At 31.5% G+C, this 21,890-nt stretch overlaps 1 long non-coding RNA gene across 1 annotated transcript; it reads right to left on the bottom strand.

Moving 5' to 3' along the window:
* Window positions 1–7,255: 7,255 nt before the first annotated feature.
* Window positions 7,256–8,166, bottom strand: LOC121209877 (uncharacterized). Its single transcript, XR_005905025.1, has 2 exons — window positions 8,107–8,166; window positions 7,256–7,612 (listed from the first exon to the last, which is right to left on the bottom strand). It is a non-coding gene; the product is annotated as an uncharacterized lncRNA (long non-coding RNA).
* Window positions 8,167–21,890: the final 13,724 nt, after the last annotated feature.

Consider the following 21,890-nt stretch of genomic DNA (forward strand, 5'->3'; position numbering starts at 1 on the left):
TAAGGAATAAGCCGGTCGAATAGTGGGTCAAACAGCAAGACTATAGTATTTGAAGTATTTCTGAAAGCTCGAAATCTTTTACGCAAGAAGCCATGCTCGAAAATATTCTGGATTGAGGAACGGGGAAGAGCTCATGTGTTGAATATCTAGAGCATTTGTGTCCGTTGAATGCGATCCCTTTTTTTTTTCTTTATGACACTTTTTACTATCGTTGATTAACTTTCTTTGTTTGCTACATTTGAAATAAATAAATGTCGGGTAGCCTTTTTGCCCCTACCTAACCATTTTCATGCATCTCATTATGTGTTTATTTACATGATAAATAGTGAAATGACATACTCTAAACAAAAGTAATGTTAAGCATTACCTGGATGAAATTTTGACAAATACAAGAGCCTCAAAGCAAGGACAAAGTTCAACCAGGGGCAAAAGAGTGATATCGGAGAAACGTAGATTCCTCGTGAAGCTAGAGGACAGGTACTGGGCCTGAAGAGGAAGTCAAGAGTCAAAGCAATGAATGCAGATAATTACAGGGATCATAACAAAAAAGACATACGACAAACACGCCTAAAGTGCATTGCATAATCATGTAGGCATAAAGACATTTAAGACAGACATGTGCATATCATGATGACATCATGCATGACATATACAGGTACTTCAGTAAAGCAAGAGGATGCGACGATAGCTGCATTGAATTAGAGGAAAAGACACCTGAGTTCTACCAAATGACAGGTTTTGGTATTTTGATGTTTTATTTCTGCTTTCAGAAATCAACTCATATTGCGAGAGGTGAGTTGAGCCTCGACTCACATGCCGAGTTTTTATTTCTCAAAAATCAACTCATATTGCGAGAGGTGAGTTGAGCCTCAGGTCCCATGCCGAGGTATTTTTAAATTCTGTTTTCAAATTATGTTTTTCAAAAATCAACTCAAATTACGAGAGGTGAGTTGAGCCTCGACTCACACAATGAAGTATTTTTAATTTCTGTTTCTTTCAAAAATCAACTCATATTGCGAAAGATGAGTTGAGCCTTTTAATTTTTGTTTTTCAAAAATCAACTCATATTGCAAGAGGTGAGTTGAGCCTTTTAATTTCTGTTTTTCAAAAATCAACTCATATTGCAAGAGGTGAGTTGAGCCTTTTAATTTCTGTTTTTCAAAAATCAACTCATATTGCGAGAGGTGAGTTGAGCCTTTTAATTTCTATTTTTCAAAAATCAACTCATATTGTGAGAGGTGAGTTGAGCCCTTTAATTTCTGTTTTTCAAAATCTACTTTTCAAATTAAGTTTCAAAAAGACCAACTCATATTGCGAGAGATGAGTTGAGCCTTGGCTCACGTGTTGAGCTATTTTCAATTTCTGTTTTTAATGTCTGTTTTTAAAGAGTCAATTCATATTGCGAGAAATGAGTTGAGCTCAAGATCACATGTCGAGTAAAGAATAAAGATGAGAGCTGATGGAAGACACCAGATTTGGCTTCCCTGAAGTTGTAGTGAAGCAGGTCAAAGTTGCAAGTCTCGTCCCCCTGAAGGTGCAATGGAGCTGATCAAGGATATCAGATCTTGCTTTTCCAAAGTTACAGAAGAGAAAACCACAAACCCTATCTCACTGAAGCGATAGAAGAGCAGATTGAAGATGCATATCTTATCTTTCTAAAGTTACAAACGAAGCAGATCGAAGCCACAAATCTCATATCCTTGAAGCTACATTGGGGTAGACCAAAGTTACAAAGCGTATATCGGAAGATACAATGGATTGAACCAAAGCTACAAGATGCAGTGGACTGGAAAGAGACTATCTGAACAAGAAGAGAACCAAAGAAGTCAAGACTCGGCAAGACAGGGCAAAATTGGCCTTTCATTTTGTCTTTGCTCTATTCCCGTTACATGACAATGAGCAAAGAGGGCCAGCTGTTACAGGCCAATTTTGGGCCGATTACAAACCTAAACTAACCCATAAAGCCCAATCACATTCAGCTAAGCCCAATTACCCATTTGCCCATTCTTAAACCCCAAAACCCGAATAGCCCATTTCATAACCCCAAAACCCAACAAATTAAAACCTAACCTACCCAACTAACTACCCAAACCCAGAGGCCCAATTATAAACCCAAATACATTTTAAACCCAACAGCCCAATACCCTAACCCTAAGCTAACCACCGAAACCCTAGCCCCTAAATTCGGCCGACTCCCACTTACCCACTTGCAACCACCCCCTGCACCCTATGCCTCTGCCACCACCATACAGCACCATTCAACCACCCTGCAAAGATGAAGAGATAGAAACCAATAAGAAAATGAAAATTGTAAGGCTATAAAAAGCCATGGAAATCAATGTAAAAGGATTCCGCAGTTTTGAAAAAACAGAAGAAATAAGAAAACATTTCAAATCCAAAACAATAGCATTTCCCTCAACATTTAGATAAACAAAAATAGCAGCCAAGCAAAGAGAACATCTCAGATCACAAAATCAGAAACTAAAAACTTAAGGTGAATTTTCTATTTTTATTTTTCTATTTTTATTTTCGAATCTATTTTTTCTATATCAATAAACACATAAATATAAAATAAAATAATATTATAAAGCGTAAAAAAATAAAAAAAAAACAAAACTTTTACCTTTTTCGGCCACCGTGTACGGTGGCCAGTGCTGGCGCCGGCGAGGGTCCGTGGCCGGACCGGTGACCGGCCACCCTAGCCGGAGCTCCCTCTCCCTCTCCCCTTCTCTCTTCTTTCTCTCCCTTTTTTTTTTCTTTCCTCTTCATCAAATGATTTTTTTTTGTCAAATTAGGGCCTTATATAGCCTACCAAAACGACGTCGTTTTGGGGGTTGCTCATTAACCCCAAAATGACGTCGTTTTGAGCATGACCCGAATCGTCCGACTCGACCCACCTCAGGATCCACGTGTTTTTGTTTGAATGGGTTATTTATGCACGCAGTCCTTCCGCTTTTCTGGCATTTTTAATCAAGTTTTGCGTTAGTTTTAATTTGGCCCTGAATTTTTGCATGGTTTTCAATTTGGTCCCGTTCAATACGGTACGTTTTGGAGGCTCGGATTTACTACGCTTTTGACCGCTCCAAGTTATACGCGTGTTATAATTAAGTCCCTTTTCTTTGTTTTTATTTTAAATTGGCCCCACAACTCTGTTTTTATTTGATTTTAGTCCTTTTTCGTTTATTTTTATTTCCTTATTAAATACTCTTGTTATTGTTATATTATTATTATTATTATTATTATTATTATGCATTAGTTTACGTTTTATTATATATTCATATATTTATAATACGTACATACTTAATATATTTGTATATACTTATGTAATATTATTACTAAGGTTTCTATTCTAATATGTATACATCACCTAAATATTTTAGTATTATACGTATATATATATTCTTCATATATTATATATACATGTGTTTTTAACACTATACTTTATATATATCATATATATTTTTAATGTTGTATTATTATTATTATTTTCTAATACTATATTATGTGTATATTTTTTCACACGTATATTATGTACATATATTTTCTAATATTTTACATATATATTATCATGTATATACTTTTTTTTATATCATTAGTTATAAATTTTTTATACATTATTTCGTGAATATACTTTAGTACCGCAATTATATATTTTTATAATATTTCATGCATATATTTTCTTTTATATATCGTGTACATACACTTATACTCTGTTAATTAGTTTTATATACTATTTCATGTGTATATTTCTCATGCTATTTCATATATGTAAAATCCTTATTATTGTTATTAATGCTGTATATATTTCATCATATATGTGTATATGTATATATAGTTTTTTCCATTATTTCATTTCAATACTTTATTATTTGTCTCTTTTTCTTTTATAATGTTATTATACAAATTGGTGTATATATTTCTTATGTACATACATCCTTCAATATATATTATTATGTATATATTTTAACATTAATTGTTATATATATTTTTATCATTTCATGAATATTTCAAATATTATATATAATATATTTCTAACATTATTACTAATTATATATATATGTGTGTTTTGACGTACCTGTTCTTAATATCATTTTTATGTATGTATATTCATTGTTTTATCGTATTTGATACTATCATTACATTTAATCTTGCATGCATTGTTATTACGTTTTAATATTATTGTCACATTGATTATCTGCTTCAATATATACCTAGCTCTTTCATTTATTTATTTTTATTCCATATCAATTTTGTTTTACATTACTTCGAAAATCACATTCTTGTTTCTAATTAATTTCAATAATCAAAGGCAACATATCGGTTTAACACTAAGTCGTCGTTTTCATCGCTATGTTGGGTGAACATCAATTGACTAGTGTTAAAACGGTATATCCTTCTTAAAAAAATCAAAAAGATTGAAAATTCTTGTCTTTTCAAAAGAATCACGATTAAATGTTATATTGAACTCGTATTTTTGAAAATCAAGACAACACGTGTTTTACAAGATACCAATTTTGGGCGTCGCGAGGGTGATACTATCTTCCTCGCGCGTAACCGACTCCCGAACCCTACTTTTTCTCTGGATTTTGACGTAGACCTAAACTCGGCCTTCTTTTTTGTTTTAAAAATAAATTTATTAGGTGTCCGATCACACCTATAAAAAGGATCGGTGGCGACTCCCCCTTTTTATTTCAAAATCAAACTTCAGTTTTCGAGTTTTCACTAAATCGCCACAATTAGCGACCGAAAGCAAATTTTACGTCGTTACAATTATCATTCAAGAAAGCCAAAGTTTGGTTGGTGGAGAAATGGGGTCAAATGATATGTAGCAAGAGCTGGATAGTCACATAAATTTCCCCTAAATTTAAGGTTGGGACTCTTAAATAAGAGGAAAGTTCTCTTAACATTATTTTCTCCATTAATAAAACTCAAATTTAAAATTTTATTTAAGGAATATTAAATTTTTTATCATTAAACCTCACAAAATTAACATCTTTAAATTCTATAAAGAACCAAGACCATCAAATCAGTTTCATCCATTGAATAACATATACATAATTAGCACATCATATTCATTTTTAGGATATTGACCAACATAATAATTTATCTTGTATTTATAATTACAATTAATAAAAAAACACATGTACAAGATCTAACTTTTATTAATTAGTACATAAGAAAACATAAATTTGGTGCAAAAATATGCATTCCAAATAAAGCCAATGTCATTTAGAAATGAAAAACTAAAACAACAATAAAGTAAGTTTATTTTTTAGTTTCTGGGTTTGAAATTACTTTTAATATATTTGATATTGACCAAAATTTACAAGAACATTCTGTAGTCTTAGTAAGAGGGAAAAGAGTTAAGGATTTATCCAGTGTCAGATATTACATTGTTTGAATAACCCTAAATGCTGTCGGAGTAAAGGATCATCAACAAGAGCATTCTAGTGCGTTAAATTTTTATCCAAGACTTGTATCATTTGATGATGCAATGTGAATCACTAGAAACATGTAAAGTGAATGGTTAACCCAATAACAAAAGTTTCGTAAGGGGACTAGAGCAAGTTACCATGAGCCAATAGATTTTTTTTCTTTTAAAGAAATTCGATTCGAAACTATTATATGTCCAAAATCTAATATTAAAATAATTTCAAAGGTTTTTCCTGCATGCCAACAAACAATTAGTTTCCTTTTAAATTTTTTCCTAAGATAAATATTAAATAGATTTGTAAGTTATCATACATCTACTCCTTTAAATATGCATTCTAAACTATAATATATATATATAGATTAGATATGAATTTCAAATTAAGTTATGACTTATTTCTCAAATTCCAATCAATCTCTTTAAAATACAACATTTAAAGTAAACCAAAATCTATAAAAGAATACACTGAAAAAAAAAAGAAAAAAAATGCTACGATTAAAAGAAGGTAGCTTATCATGTATAATGCAAGTAAGTAGGTTGATTATGAGCTGAGTTTGATTCATGTAAGGTATTTAGATTTATTTTTTAAGTTTGAGTCTGACCTGATTTGAAAAATGGATTTAATTTTTTGTTTACGTCTGATTCGATTTAAGAAAGATAAATCCGGGCTCAACCTGGTCTACTCATATTTAATTTTTTAGATTAATTTTATTTTAAAGGAAGGTATCTTAGCACTTATATTAAAGGTAACTAGAGGTGATTATGGGCCGAGTTTGATTCATGCAAGGTATTTAGATTAACTTTTTGAGTTCTACCCGATCCAAGAAATGGGTTTGATTTTTTTGTTTACGGTTCGATCTGATTTAAGAAAGGTAAATCCGGGCCCAACCCAGTCCACTCATATTTGATTTTTTAGATTAGTTTTTATTTAAAAATCATTTAAAAAATATAATACACTAAAGACATTAAAAAGAGCTAAGATAAATTTTTTTTTCTAACACATAAAAAATACATTAAAAAGTATTTATATTAAAAAATACTACCATAAATATAATAAATATTTTATTGTATTAAATACAATTTTTACAATTTTATATTTTGGGTTGAGTTATTTAGTTGGGTAAGGTTTTTTTAGGTTTTGAGTAATGAGTTTAATTGTTATTGGGTTAATGATTTAATATAAATATAAACATATTTAATTATTATTTAACATATATAATTAGTCTAATTAATTTTTATAACATAATATATTTGGATTGGGTCGGGCTCAGGCATAAAATTTTACTCAAGGCCCAACCCATATAGAAAATGGGCTTTAAATTTTATCCAAGCCCATTTTAGGGTATTGTATTTTTGTCTAAACTTTCTCATTTTTTGAGCGGATAGTTTGGCCCATGAGCAGGTTTAAAGGTAACTCATGAGGGAATAATTTTGTTATAATGATTTATTTGGCCCTCCAACTTTAGTAAAAAAAGTTATTTTAGCTCTCCATTTAAACTTTCGTATTTTTTAACTATTGAACTTATATTGTTTATCAAATAATCCAAAATGAATGGAAAACTTAATGTTAATTAAGGTTGTTGATGTGGCATTCACGTGACAGCCCATGTGTATGCCTATTAGCAAATAATTTATTCTATACTTTTTTTAATAATTTTAATAAAAAATTATAATTTTTTTGAAATTTTAAAAATTTTAAAAATTAATTAATTGCTAAAGTGACATGTATGCCTCATCAACAAAGCTAATAACTATTATATTTTTTATCTATTTTGGGGTGATTTGATAAACAAAACAAATTTCAAGGCTAAAAGACACGAAAGATTAAATAGAGATTATAATAATATTTTTTTAGTTTGAAAATCAAATAATTTATTATAATGATTAGTAGTGTAAGGCAACGTCTCCCTAACAAAAAGAAAATATGGTGGAATGGATTGGCCATCTGAATATAAAATACATATTGAAAAGTACGATAGGAACTATTTGTTTAAATATTGGAATTAAGGGTTACCCTACATCACATTCATCATTGAGAAACCAATAAAAGACAAGAAGTCATGAGCTTTTAGGATCAATTGTATTGAGTTTGAGACGCACCAGCTATACCGGAAGAGGCAGTTTGGCTTCAAAAGAATCCAACACTTCCTTGCAACCAAAGTAATTGTTCATTGTTATCCCCTGACCAAATTAAGTAGACCTCAGGGATTAATGATTAAACATTATTTTTTAAATTTGTAGCACCCCAAACCCGGCCCAGAAGTTATGGCCGGATCCGGCATGCCACATCAAAAACGTAAAAAAAAAATTTCCATTCTAAGTCCAGAAAATCGTACTTGATGTTCAAAAGATTAACTCATTAAAGGTTAAAGTGAATGGAAGCTGTGCATCAGGTAGGAAACCGGAAAAGAGGTGGTGAGTCCATCGGACTGCTTAAGTACCAAGCTCCCTTCGGATCCAATCCTAGACATGCATACCGCCATTGTCACACCTTAACGTCATGGATATTTCTAGGAAACCAATTTGATTAAGTCATTTTTAGGAAAAGTGATTAATTTTGGAAAATACTTTCATTGCGAAAGCTTTGCTTGTTGTCGTGTTATTTTGAAATCAATTGTTGTTTTTTAAAACGCGCCCTAAAGCTATCCAATTTCAACAGTTAAAATAAGTATTACCTATCTTAGTAATACATATCAAAACCATCAAAAATAATTAAGCGGCCTTATTGTCCAGTTCACCAGAAGAAAATCAAACTTTCAGAACGGGTGGCCACTCCGAATTCCCTCACAGCTCCAAGCCCACTATGGTTGGGATTTCCTGCGTGGATGAAAATAAAAGGGGTGAGTTTGGGGAAACTCAGTGTGTAAGGAAAACCCATTCAAAGCCCAAGTCAGCTCAAGCCTATTGGGCCTAAGCCCATTCAGGTAACAGTGGTACTGGACCAGAGCCCTTTTCAGATTACAATAAACTGGGCCTTAGCCCCTTATTCAGATAACAATATGGCCCATAGGCCCATTTCAAAATACATGCAACATCAGTAAACATATGCAAGCCCATTTGGGTAACAGTGGTACTGGGCTAGAGCCCTTTTCAGATTACAATAAACTGGGCCTTAGCCTCTTATTCAGATAACAGTATGGCCCATAGGCCCATTTCAAAATACATGCAACATCAGTAAACATATGCAAGCCCATTTGGGGAGACTACTCAACCCACCAACCACTACACTCCACCCGTACCAGCCATACACTCCATGTGGGGAATAGCTCAACCCACCCAGCCCAACACTCCACAGTTGCAGCCTTGCTGCTCAGTTAACAGTAAATTGAGGCAAAGCCTCCAGTACGTGGACAAGCCACTTTCAGTACTTCCTCCGTCAATATCCCAATCCCATGCATCAGATAATAACAACATGGCATGCAGTAAATAACAACAATCAAACATGCATTTAGGTCAATTTAACCCTAGGGGTATTTCGGTAATTTATCTACTAAGGGTAAAACTGTAAATTTTTCACTTTTAAAGGTATTTCAGTAATTTATCTATTTTAGGGTTTTTCATGCATATTCCTACCTTTCACGTACTACAGAATCACGTACTGAGGGTTCTTACCGAATTGGGCCCGTTGGCCCATCATTCCAATTTTGGCCCATTAAGCCCAAAAATATCGAGGGCACAGAAATCATGCACTTTGCAGTCCAAACATTGCAGCTTACCAAAAACATTAATCGATTTACCTCACGAGCATTCGCACACTCGCAAATCTACAAAATATCGATTTTCGGCATTTCTGATTTTCGACTTTTGCCGATCTAGACTAAGAAAGAGGGTGTTAGTTACACACCTGTTTGCGACGATATGCTGACGAGATCCATACACGAATCGCCTACAATTGGATTACTAACACGTTAATCTAACTATTCAAATACAAATTACGTATTAACCCCTTACAATATTCGACCAACCACACCTACAGATCATAGTAAGCTTATAAGAAAACAATAAGCAACTTATTAACAAATTTTTATCAATGTTTACCACATAATCATAATTTCACTGCAAACTGTCTTCCTGAGCAATAGTCACTAAATCATTTATAACTGGAGCTACGAAACTCCAAATCAAGTTCCGTTAATTTTCCTTGAAAATAGACTCATATATATTCTATCCATAAAATTTTCAGAATTTTTGGTTTATCCAATCAATACCAGATTTTTCTCAAAGTTTCCCATGTTTCACTGTTTGACTAATCTGACCATGCTTCATTACGAATCAAATTTCTCATTGTACAGTATTCAAAATATGTTCTTGTTTATTTCATTAGAAACTAGACTCAATAAGCTTTAATTACATAATTTATTCAGCTTCTAATTCATCTCCCACAATTTATGGTGATTTTCCAAAGTCACGTTACTGCTGCTGTCCCAAGCAGATTTATTACCAAATCACTCTTTCATACACCTATCTTGCATGCATGTTATTTAAACATGTATATCACCAATCAATCATCACATATCTATGATTTTTACTTAAGCATAATCTCCATTTCATTATTTTAAAGCACAACATGTTAGCCGATTTTTCCCTTTAGCATCTAAGGCACATGCATGCTCATTTGTTTGGCTCAACTTCACATATCTTCCATTTTTCATCAAAAGAACATGAAACAACAACCATTTCCTTCATTTTAATTCATGACCAAATGCTCACAACACAACTAAAAATCAAAATATACTTCAAGAGTTAAGGTAGAATCAAGAAGAACTCATGAACCTCAAAATAGAAGCAAGGTACCAAGAACTTACCTTCAATTTTCCTCCTCCTAATGACCGAATACTCAAGAGCTTTCTCCTCTCCTTTCTCTTCTCTAACTTTCAGCTATGATGAACAAAGATGGACAAAACTTTATTCTTTTCACCCCTTTTTCTTTTAATAAAACTTCATATTTCATCCATTTAATTCTTTAATACAAAAGACATGAAATTCTTATCATGAAACATTTACCTAACCCATTATCATGAAACATTTACCTAACCCATTATCATGGAACATTTACCTAACCTATTATCAATTTGTATCAATTTGTACCATAAATTATGGATATCAAGTGCACATTTTGTCTACAACAATATGATGGCTGGCCACTTCATGTAAAATGGGAGGTTTGTCATGCAAATCCTCCTATTTTGCACTCCTATTTATTTGGCCACTTCAATTTAGCCTATAGCATTTTCAAACATTTTCATATAGGTCCTATTTCATAATTTCACTCCCTTTTTTCTTATGGAACAAAAATTAACTAAAATTACCGGGTTCTATCTTAAGCTTGGGCCTTCTAGAGGCCCACTAACATAATTAAACCTATGCCAACATTTACAGGATTCCCGAAAATTAGGGCGTTACAAAATTTCCATTCTGTTGTTTCTATTTGAATACTATAATATCTTTTTAATATTTATCTGATTTTTTTTTTGAATTAAATGTAGAAACTGGACACATTTTTCTTATGTCAACCTTATGCATTGTGGTGGCATCTTTCGTAGGCTGTAGCTTCTAAGGCTTTTTCAATTGAATGAACTATTGAAATAGACACCAACATCCAACCAAAGCTACAATGTTTTGAGGTTTGGTAATTGATATTGCCTAGAATTCATAATTTAGCTTTCAAAATAGGGTTTTACTTGAAATTATCAAATCAATTACCAATTACTCCATTTAGTATGAGAGTATAGTATAACTAATCTATCTAACCTTAACAAGTTTCCTTAAAATACTTATTAGTAAATCCATTTGAATTGATTTTTTAAAAGTATTATATTCAACAAGTAGTATGAAAAATTTTAGATTAAGATCGAATCATCATTGTTGGGATGGCTTTACTTGAATATCATTCCAACTCGAATAACATTAAGCTTAAACTTTAAAACAGATGAAGACACATACACTTATCAAAAAAACTTAATCGAGAGTCAAAGACAATGTGCTAACCAAGATATATATATTATCATTTGTTCGGTAACTTTCACTTTGAAAAATATAATAATTATACATAATGGTGCAACTTAACATCATAAAATTAAAAAGCCTAGGATTTCATAGGGCTAACTAATATCAAACAAATACATGGGAAGAAGCTTCAAATAAAATGTTACCTTAATACCAACTCAATTAAGGAGTATTTATGATTTTTAAATTTTAATAAATAATTATAAGTTAAAATAGAAAATTACTTAAAAACTACTTTATTTTTTAAAAAGTTCAAAAAAATTTTTCTTTCCAAATATAATTGTTTTTGTTTTTATTTTTAAATTTAATAGATCTGGTGTGATGACTTGTAGTATGTACTAATTAGAATAGTAGTTCATAATATTAAAATTTAGAGTAAGGAAGTGAACAAATTTATGCAAAGAATAAATGTGAACCATGTGTTATTCCTTGAATGTGTATCTATTTAAACATAAAAGTTGTTAACAAACTATCAACAAAACTTCTAGACAGAGGAGTGCAATTCAAATAAATTTAAATTTTAAAATTTAAATAAGAAATCTAATGTCTAAAGAATTGGTCATCCCATATGCCCCTTCAAGTTTGGGGTCGTAGAGTAGCAACCTAACTTGTTGAGGTTAAGCATGAAAGTTGCTTTGGGCAATGCTATGGTAAGTGTATTAGCAACTTGATTGGCAGTGAAAATGTGAGTGACATCTAAATTTTTTATTTGAACATGACTATAGACGAAATGTGAATCTACCTTAAGGTGCTTCATTTTGCAATGCAAAATCGGATGCTGACTATGAGATGTTGCACTTTGATTGTCATAAAAGATTTCCAGATGATGAGACAGTGGAAGTTTGAACTCTTTTAGAAAACTTATAAACCAAAGAGTTTTAGAGGTAGCAACTATGATAGCTCAATATTCAGCTTCATTGGAGGATCAAACAATGATAGGCTGTTTCTTTGAGGACCAACTTACTAGATTTGAACCAATATAAAGAATAAAACCAGTTACCGAACTACAATCAGTGTGATCACCTACTCATTCTACATTCAAGTACATATAAAGTTTTGGATCCGAATGACGAATGAATCAAAGAACAGAGTTGAAGGTTTGTTTCAAGTATCAAAAGAATGTGTTTCATTACTTTCCAATGTATGTATGATACAACATACATAAACTGAGAAAGTTTAATCACAAAAAAATAGAATATCATGTATTGTAAAGGAAAGATATTGGAGTTTCCCAATAGTTTGTCGGTATATAATTGCATAAATAGGGTCAAACTCATCTTAGAGTTTATAATGGTGAGAGGAGCTCATTAGAGTAAAAATTCCTTTGTTGTCTTTCAATCCTAAGTCATTTAGGATATCTTGAATTTATTTGCTTTGTGACAAGAATAAACCATGTATAATTGGTATTTACGTCAACCTCAAGAAAAAAAATAATGAACCAAGTTCTTTAAGTGAAATTTTTTGTGAAATAAAAGTAATAACATGTTAAACAACTATTGAATTATTGTTAGTCACAATATGAAATCTACAAAGACAAGTAGATAAATTAAAATACCAAAGTCATCATGGATATATAATGATGCATCACAGGCTGTGAGGCTGATTGTTTGAAGCCAATTTTTAGCAGAAATTTGGTGAGTTTTTTGTTGCATTGTCAAGGTGCTTGCCTGAATCAATATATCTATCGAAACCATTTTTTTGGGGAAAAAACAGGGATCGACTTTTAAAACAACGTGTAAATATTTTGTTCCATTTAAATCAATTTTGGTCCACATAAATTTAAAAATGGGTTCAGGAGCCGATTACGCATGAGGAGGGGTTAGCATCCTCACTACGCCCAAAAATTAGTACCAAATTGATTAAGTGCTGTCCTTATATCTAGGATTTTTTGAAAAATCTTGAAATATGGTTCCTTTTAAAACATTTGAGTGGTTTAAATTGGTCGTCAAAACTTTCTCGTTTCAAAGGTATACAGCATCACATCCAGCACGATTGGACACGATCCTTTATACCTTTGAAAACACGATTGATTTTTGACTTCCAAAAGCTCTTAGGTCAAAAATTACAAAAGGATGTCCAAGTATTTAGTCCAACGAAAAATTGAAACACAGCACAGTAGGGCACGATTTCTCGAATTTCCAAATATTGAACATTGCCTTGTTTTTTAAAATTTTTTTTTGATTAAATGATTGTAAATTAGCTCAAAACGTATTGATATCATTTGAAATAAAATAAAATAATCGATTTTAAAAAAAATTAGAAATTATCAAGCAACATTTGTAAACCAAAAGAAAAAAATAATAATCATGGGATAATATGCATGCATAAAATTTAATACTTGGTGAATGAAGATAATATGACCTTATTTAACTAACTAACAAAACAAATAATTAAATATAATTAATCCAAAATATAACCCAAATTCACAAGCATGGATGAGCCACAATTGATTTAACATATAAAACAATGAATAAATAATATGCAACAACAATATATATGGCATGATATAAAACCATCAACATAAAATGTACAAAATAAAATAGAAATTAGAAGCCAATGTGGTATAAGACAATTTTAAACCAGTGATGAACTAATGAACACATAATATATACAATATATGAATTGTTGAATTGATGAATTGATGAATTTGAAATAATTTGTATAAAAACTAAGGATATATATATACAATTATTGAAGTAAATTAGTACAGAATGAATACATTTGAATCAAATCATATGCAAAGTGTTAAAAACATTGACAATATACACACAAGAACTTAAATAATATATAAGATATGAAAGAATAGTAAAAATACATGATAATGTATAATCTTAAGAAATAAACTATTCACATAGTAGATTTACAAAATATATACCTATACACAAATATATTTTGGGGTAATTACTTGTAAAAATATCATGGAATTGATAAAAATAGCATGGAATTGATAATGCTTATAAAATTAAATTAATTTTATCATAATTTGTATATGTAATAGATTTTTTTTAAAAAATAATTATGTAAATAACTTTAAAAGAAAGTATATGTATAAAATTAATGATGTATATAGATCAAACATAAGCTCCAATATATATGTATATATACAATAATAATTTACATAATGCATGAAACATGTAAGTTTTTCCTTTAAATAACAAAATTATATAATAAAATAGGTGAATAAATTTAAAAGAAATTATATGTGTAAAATAGCATGAAATTAATAATATATATATAGAATAAAATTAATTTTATCACGAATTATATATATATAATAATGTATAAGTACATTTATATAACATATTATACAAAATGTTAAAATGATATGCTATGAAAATTTTACAATAATGACTTTAAAACAAAATACAATTATTAAAGTAGCTCAAAATATAAAAATAATTAAACAAGAATTAAAAAAAGTAAATGTGAAATGAATTTTTAAAAAATGATGAAAAAAAACTTAATTAAAATAAAATTAAAATAAAAGGGATAATTTACAAATTTTTGAAATTAAATTAAGGACTAACGCGTAATGCGCGCAAAATTCCAGGGACTAAAGATGGAAATGTTCCAGGCCCCAAAACGCAGAGCTGAGATGCGAACTAGAATGCAAACATGTGCAAACTACAGAGCCAAATTTAAAAATGAAGTAAAACACATTAGGCGCAATTGAGTGCTCGTGCGAAAGAGGAGGACCTTACGCGCAATTATCCCCTCTTTGCAAAAACGCGCGGATCCTAGGGGCAAAGAATCGGATTGGGTCGGGTTGGCTCTACACGACACCATTTTGGAGCCACTGAAACAGGCTCAAAACGGCGTCGTATTTGGTTCTTTATAAGGGCTAAAACCTAATCATTTGGCCAATAACCCTAGCTTCGTCTTTTATCCTTCAGCTGAACCCTAAATCACCACTCAAACTGCCGATTCTCATCCCCCAAACAACAACCCACATATTCAAGCCTGGGGGATGACTTTTCAGCCTCGAGATCTCCTCTTAGCTTTGATTTCAACAAAGCAAAAGGAAATCTATGGCGTATTTACAAGGTAAGACCCTCCTTTTTTTCTCCTTTTTTATTTTTGCTTTCGAATATAAAAACAAAAAATCCAAAAGAATGAAGCCGAAAAAAAATAAAGTATCCAAAGATTTGAATCGGAAATCACCTTTCGATTTTGGTGGCCTTTTATGTATTTCAGTATGCGTAAACTTACAAAGTACATTCGGTGGCTTTTTATAGCCATAAAAATCTGAATTAAAAATTATAAAAAATCTATTTTTTTTCTTTTTGCTATTTTTCATTGTATTTTGCTGCTTCTCATGTATTCTATTGCAGGCGTGGCTGTACGGAGGAGAAGACCCTGGTGACGTGGAAGCCGTGCGTGAGGATCTCTCGTGAGAGGCCGATCCTCTGGTGCTATTCTAGTATATTTCAGAAGTTTTTGGCGTTCTCAGGCTGCTGAGCTTCGAGTCCTTTTTGGGTCTCGGGTTTGGGCCATTGAAGTCGGGTCTAGGGTTTTAATAGTTGGGTCAGATTTTATGTAATTGGGTCATGAGTTATTTTCGACTAATGGACTTTATCATGTTTTGGATTTTTATTTTTGTTGGTTTTATTTTTGGTTTTGAATTCTTTTATTGGGCCCGGAGCTTTGTAAATGGACATTGGTCTATTATTTATTTTGATTTTATTATTTTTGTTTTATTTTTGGTTTTTTAATTTCTGCTTTTTATATTCAAATGGGCCTGGTCGAAATAGGCCTATTACAATATCAATCTTCTTAATTCACAAATGTAGTCAGGATGATTCAAGTCTTCAAAACCTAATGGTTTCCTTAGATAAACTTGTTCATCAAGATATCCTTGTAGTAAGGCATAATTGACATCAATCTATTGCAATGACCATTGGTTTTGAACAACAATTGATAGTGTAAGGTGAATGGTTGTCAACTTAATGACATGACTAAAAATAGAATAATAATCCACACATTTACTTTGACTGTACCCTTTTACAACAAGTCAAGCTCTATAACGCTCAATTGGATCATTTAACTTTTGTTTGATTATGACAATCCACTTGTACTCAATTACAGTGGAATTTGGGTACTAGGGAACAAGAGTCCAAACTTGATTTCTTTTTAAGTCATCAAACTCCTCTTGGATGTCTACTTACCAATATGAGTATTTGATCACTTGTTTAAAGAGGTGGGTGTGGGAGAGATGTGAGGTAGGTAATCAAAAATTTCTTTGGGCTTGAAAATTTTGTTTTAAGAGCAAGTGATGACACAGTCTGGTTAGTTGGAGAGTTGGATAACTAGTGGAGATGGTTCAGATTAATAGATGTTTTGAGTTGGTAGATTGGTTATCAACATAACAAGTGTTTGGTGTTGATCAGTTGAGATAGAATCAATGGTAAAAGGTAAATAAGTTTAAGTGGTGGAAATGAAATGGGATCTAGTAGCTTGAATGGATAAATGGTGACTAGATGTAGTAAAAGATATGTTGTTTTATATCGTCGAGAATATGTGATGGGAGAAGAGGTTCGTCGTGAAAAGAGATGAGTGTCATAGTTAAGCTTGAGAGTTTTAGCCTTTTTGAAAATAAAATGATGATTTTTTAAAGCAACCCAAAAAAGGGGTGATACTAGTGGTCATCGGGAAAGATGCTAAAAACTAGATGCTTCCACTTGCTTGAATAGTGTTTTTTTTTGTTCCAAATGGGTAGTGGTTGAAAAGGAGTTTGCAACACCATAAAGGTGGCTTTTAAAGAAATTGTTAGTTAATATAGAGTATTATATTAGTGAGAGGATAACAATAATGTCAAACCAACAAAAGATATGTTTTCTATTACAATTCACATATGTTTGGTTCAAAATTATAAATGTTTACTTATAATAATTGTTTTCTTGTTTTTATGATTGTTACAAGGTTCTGTGAAGTTGTTTATTAATTATTATCCACAAGTTGATAATAGATTGTGTGCAGTACATATTTATTCAAATTGGCAGAAGAAATGAAAGGATTAAAATGAAGCTTTTGATGGCAAGTTAGAAGTAATGGGATCCATTTCAATAGATATAGCCTACTAGAGACTCCTACTCAACATTGGACTAAGGCCTACTTTGATGGCTCCTCGAAGTGTGATGTTGTAAACAATAACTTGGCAAAAGCATTTAATGATTGGATTTTACATAAAAGATAAAATTCCATCACTACCATGCTAGAAAACTTAAGTTCTAATGATGACCAAAGTACATGTTAAGAGGTAGAAAAATGGAGGATTGAAATCTCACTAAAAGCATTGCAAGGTTCTTTCTTGGAATGGTGATGGTGGATTTGAAGTTGTACATAAAGAGGACCAACATATAGTTGACTTGAACTATAAGTAGTTGAGATTATATTTTTATTGGTATGTAAAACACAAGTACCTTGTTAACGACAATAAATGAAAACCTATTGGGCAAAATTTTCTGACCTAAAACTAATTACTCAATTCAACCACCTTAAGTTAAAGTAGTGTCAGATAGGTCAAGAAAGAAAAGAAAAAAGGGCAAGGATGAACCAACTAAGATGAAATTTGAAAAGATGGATTCTAACGACATGGTTTCTAGTAGTGTCTAGATATACAATTTTGGAACATTGTTTCCATAAATACTAAATAGGAATATTTACAGTGTTACTATATTGATTGTCACAACTGGAAATGTTAAAAGATAAGTACAACAATAATTCTGGGTATCTAATCATAAAACTTTCTATTTATGAGGGTCTTAGTGTAATTACGTAAATCTTGCTAACTAATTTGATAATTGGTTAAATTTCAACTATTAGTCTCGTGACATTAGAATTAGGTATTTTCTTTAGTAGGACATTATGATGAGGAACATTAATTTTGATGCTGATGAATTGGTTTTGGTGATCGAGTGCGAAAAGGTTATATAGGGATAGACATCATTCTTTTAGGAACATTCTTTCATTTTATTATTCATTTTCATTCTTCTATCTTCTTCTTTGGTTTATGTTATAAGAAAAGAAATTTAGGAGCAGTTTGCATAAAGGGAAGAAACTAGGGTGTTAGCCTAAATAATTGAAAAATTAGCAATTTGGTAATCTTTCTAACTCTTTCTCTTTTGTACCTTTTGATTAAAGAAAAGAAGGGAAAATCTAAGGATTTCAACATAATTTATTTTGAATTGTGATGATTTGTAACGCCCTGAATTTTTGGGCCTAGAAGTATCGGGCCTTGTGCGTGAGAGCCACTAGGAGATTGCACATAAAAGTTTATGTGTGGAAGAAATATCACAATTGATGGTTTGCTGCAGCGGTTAAGTGATTAGGAGTGTTTGAGAGTGTTGGAGAAGTCCTGGGTTCAAACTTGGGCTTTAGCAAAAATTTAAGTTTTTCTCTTAAAGGAGCCTTAATGTTAGTGGGTAGGCTTTAAGAATATTTTTGATGAATTTATAACATAGAAAGAGTTTGTGGTGGAGTGGCAAAGTGGCGTGTTGTGTAACTATGAGGTCTGAGGTTCAAGTCTTGGGATGCGTAATGGCATATTTATTTTGTTGTTTGAGTTGTGTAGGAGGTGGAGTTGGACTGGAACTCTGTGGTTGAAGTGGTCATAAGAATGTGGGAAAATCCTAATGGATTGGTGATCACTGGTTTTAGGAGGGATTATTTCATACCTGCTTAACCAAGGTTGGTGATTGTGGACTTCGACGCGTTCTCATAAACAAGTATGTATTCACACCCCTCGTTATTGAATATCGGCAAAAGCCGAAAAGTTGAAAATTCAGAATTTGAGGCCTCAGGAGCGTGCGATCGCTCGTGGGGTAAACCGAGCCTACAAACCATGGGCGGTAGACTGTAGAGGCCGCCATGAGTGTTCTCGTGTACTAGCGCTGTTTCAGGCCTCGATGGACCCTGTAGGCCCGCTTGTGTAAATCTGATTGTCAGGTGGGAAATAGTGAGACTTGTCATGTCGCGCACATGGCATAGGCCATTCTGGGCCGTGTGGGCCCAACGGGCTCGTGAGGCCCACATGGTTAAAATTTGTGGTATGTGACAAATTATGAACTGGGCTATGGTGTTCGTATAGCTGTGACTAAATTGGGGCTAAATAGGTCACATGAGCGTGTGGGCCTACTTGGGCCAAGTATGGGCCTTAGGCCCATTTACACCGTTAGGTCTGTTTAGGTCACTTAAGTCGCTCGAGGCGACGGTGGACCTTCTGTTGAGTCGTTAAGACCTCGTTTTGTAAAATTACCAAAGTACCCCCAGTTTGTAAAATTATCGAAATACCCAGGTTTGTAAAATTATCGGATTTCCCTTGTAGTGTAAAATTACCGAAATATCCCTGTAGGGTAAAATGACTGTTTTGCCTTGTAGGTAAATGACTGACTTGGACTATGAATTTGACTGATTTGACTGATTTGACTGTGATTGTACGACTGTGATTTAATTGCTTGACGGTGGTTGTACGATCTATTGGGTCGTTAAGACCCTATTTTGTAAAATTACCAAAATACCCCCAGTTTGTAAAATTATCGAAATACCCAAGTTTGTAAAATTATCGGATTACCCTCGTAGTGTAAAATTACCGAAATACCCCTGTAGGGTAAAATGACTATTTTACCTTGTAGGTAAATGACTGACTTGGACTATGAATTTGACTGATTTGACTGTGATTGTACGACTGTGATTTAACTGCTTGACAGTGGTTGTACGACTGATTTAAATGATTGTTTCTGAGCATGACCATTTTGCATACACGTGTGATGATTGAGCATGGCATACACGATATATTGCATGGGGTTGGGACATTGATAAGGAGGAAGTTCTGATAGGATCGCACGGGTCGCATGAAACGACTGTGGATCCAGTATTGATCTGTTATATAATGACCCAAAATCCGTGGGCACCGGAAAAGTACATTATTGGGCCTCCGTCTCAGTGAAACGGGTTCGTAAATAATTATTAGGAATAATTATGAGTCTAGTTATATGTCTAATTAGGTTTTATTTAGGTGAAACTAGTTTAATTTAGAGTAATTAGTAAAAAAGACTAGATTGAGTAAATGTTAAAAGTTTAATTCTAAAACAATAGAAAGGAAAAGGGATTAAAATGGCAATTAAACCATTTGTAATAATTGAGGTGGCAAAATGGATAGAAAAATCTAAGAAAAATCTTAGATTTTATTATTATTATTATTATTTGATTTAAAATTTTGTTATTACATTATAAATAAATTAAAATTTGTGCCAAATGTATGATGATAAAAGTGTAAATGTGTGATATGTGTATTTATACACATGTAAAAAAAATTATATATATTTGTATATTTGTATATTTTCTTAAATAATAAGTAAAAGATATTTATATATTAATAATTATTAAATTGATATTATATTATGAAATAAGGCAAGTGCATAATTATTATTGGTACATGTGTAAAATATATATATAATTTCTTTTATAATAAGTAAATGATAATAATTAAATTATAAGATTTTTTTATAATAAAAAAATTGAATAATGACAATTGTAATCAAAATATTGGTACACTTGTTATAAAATAATTTGTTTACTTAATATTAAAGTAATATAAAATAACTAAAAGAAATAAGTAAATAGAATAAAAGAAAATAAAAGAAAGAAGAATAGAAAAGTATGGAGAACAAAATGAAAACAGGGGAAGAAAAAGGGAAAGAAGAGAAAAAAAAAGGGAAAATTGGGATTTTAAAGCTTCAAGTTTAATTGGTAGGCTAAATTTAGCCATTTTCTCTTAATTTTGATGTTTTAGAAGCTTTAAAACAAAATTTTGTTGAAATTAAATTAAGGTTTTGGAAGTTCTTAGGTTTTTAAGCATGAGTTATGTTGAACAAAAAGAATAATTAGAGATTTAATTGAATGAATTTTAAGTTAGAATTGAAAAAAATGATTAAATTGTAAAAGAAGCTATAAGTTGTGTTTTAGGAAATTAAATTGAAAGAAATTTTAAATTAGGGTTTTTTAATGAACATTAGATTGTTAGGGTGAATATGGAAGGAAATTGGGTAGAAATGAAGTATAAATTAAGTTAAACAAATAAAAGAGTTAATTAGGGTTATATTGGAATTAGGGAATAAATTGAATAAAAATTCAATTAATTATTAAATTAATGTTGTAATTAATAATGTAAATTGTTATTATTATTTTCGTAGCTAACAAGGAAAACGAGGCATCGGCATCCAAAGGAAAAGAAAAGATCGTTGAGGAGTAAACTCGTATTCCGGGTTTGTATTACTATAACTCAAACTATTTATTAAATGTTATATTGAATTTGTAGTCATAGGACATTTAAGATAAGGTAAGTAATAATATTTGAAATTAAGTAATAATATGTGCGAATATTGAATTATATGTGAATTGAGATAATAGATGTTTTGAATTGATTGAATATTTGAAATTGTTGTGGAAATGAATT

Source organism: Gossypium hirsutum, chromosome A11, assembly GCF_007990345.1.
Source record: "Gossypium hirsutum isolate 1008001.06 chromosome A11, Gossypium_hirsutum_v2.1, whole genome shotgun sequence".
Lineage (NCBI taxonomy): Eukaryota > Viridiplantae > Streptophyta > Magnoliopsida > Malvales > Malvaceae > Gossypium > Gossypium hirsutum.